Source organism: Betta splendens, chromosome 3 (genome assembly GCF_900634795.4).
Source record: "Betta splendens chromosome 3, fBetSpl5.4, whole genome shotgun sequence".
Taxonomy (NCBI): domain Eukaryota; kingdom Metazoa; phylum Chordata; class Actinopteri; order Anabantiformes; family Osphronemidae; genus Betta; species Betta splendens.
Window position 1 is genome coordinate 19,573,092 of NC_040883.2, and position 1,641 is coordinate 19,574,732.

Sequence of the window (1,641 nt, forward strand, 5' to 3'; positions counted from 1 at the left end):
TTCAATTGAATTTAAATAAACTGAGGCAGGGGGTCCCCAAAATGAATTAGAAAAGAAAAAATCACACTGCATTGGCTGGATGGTCTTTCTTTTTCATATGTGTTGTGACTCGGCTTCCACGCCACCAGGGGCAGCCTGGTTTCACCCTTTTGGTTTTGTGTCCTTGTTTCCTGTCTTGTGTTTGCTGTATTAGTTTGATTGGGTTCACCTGTCTTGTCTGGTATATAAGGTCTCAGTTTGTGCACAGTCTTTGTTGGTGGATTACATGTTATGCATTATGTGTTACGGTGCCATCGTGCTCTGTCCAGGTTTGTGTGTTTGTTGTTTGCTGATGGTGTTAGATACTGTTGTTTGCATGTTTTGTGTTTTAGGATGGTTTAGTTTCCTGCTCTGCAGTGATCTTTAGTTTACCTGTAAGTTCTTCTGTTAGTTTTGTGCTATTTAGGTTTTGAGCTAAGATACAGTTTGCATGTTTTGTGTTTTAGGATGGCTATTTAGTTTCCTGCTCTGCAGTGATCTTTAGTTTACCTGTGAGTTATATGTGTTAGTTTGCATTGTTTGTTTCTGACCTATCCTGCATACGCAGTGTCCTTAGTTCGTATTGTCCTCTGTCTGTATGTTTAATATATTAAATCATTTATTGCCAGTCCTGTCTGTGGGTCGTGCATTTGGGTCCTCCCTCCCAGTTCAGTTTGTAGGTCATTGTAGCCTGTCTCCCCGCTCAGGGAGCGTGTTTTAGCCGTTCAGTTCAGTTCGACCCTTGGTTTAACAATAGTATACCGTTCAGTGTAGTTTGACCCCCGCCCGTAACAATTCAATTTTATTTATATAGCGCCAAATCACAACAAAGTTATTTCAAGGCACTTTACAAAGTAAGGTTTAAAACCTCACACAACTAAACCCAACAAATCCCACATACAGCAAGCATTTAATATGTCTATAAGGACAAGAGACCGGATGCTAAATAGTTCAGCTGGAATAACCACACATTTTATTTCCTGGACTGGCAAGTAGAACAAACCAGAGGGCATCCAATGAACTAAAAATTATATATCACTGATTTTCCTGCTAATTTTGAAATAGTCTTGTTGACTGTTGAGCATGCGAGTGAAAACTACAGGTTTGTGGCTTCTTTATCATTCTGAATGCGGACTCAAAGGCTTACAGAATATAGGTTAAACAAATGTTTAATACAACAATAAGAATTATGCCCTCATAGAGAAGATTGACACAGATATAACACACACACACACACACACACACACACAGAAAGTCAGGGCTGATTTTACCATAGCTTTCAAAAATATTCAGACTTCTTTACCATTTACACACTTTTATTGTGTTCTGGATGTCATTTTATATGAATACAGTTGCCATTTCTGACCATAAATCTAGACCTAGTAACCCATAAGTGACAATGCGTCCTTGTAATGTTTTGCAAATTTATAAAAAAATCAAAAACTGAAAATTATGATTTCTAAAAGTAATATTGCACCATCAGTTCAGTCTTTTGTACCTTGATGCACTAGAGGCCAAAGAAACTCTGGAGTGCTGCTGAGATGGTTCTGCTTTGGCAAGATCTCCAAATAAAGAATAGGCATATTCATGCAAAGTATATGTAGACTAAAAAGTCAAAAGATA

General features: G+C 38.0%; 1 protein-coding gene across 1 annotated transcript in view; it reads right to left on the reverse strand.

Annotated features, from left to right (window-relative positions):
* Window positions 1-968: 968 nt before the first annotated feature.
* Window positions 969-1,641, reverse strand: part of tnfaip8l3 (tumor necrosis factor, alpha-induced protein 8-like 3) — a 25,263-nt gene continuing 24,590 nt past the window's right edge. The window contains exon 2 of the mRNA XM_029144623.3: window positions 969-1,641. This exon is cut by the window's right edge and continues 1,073 nt beyond it. The gene's annotated coding sequence lies outside the window, so the exon portion shown is untranslated.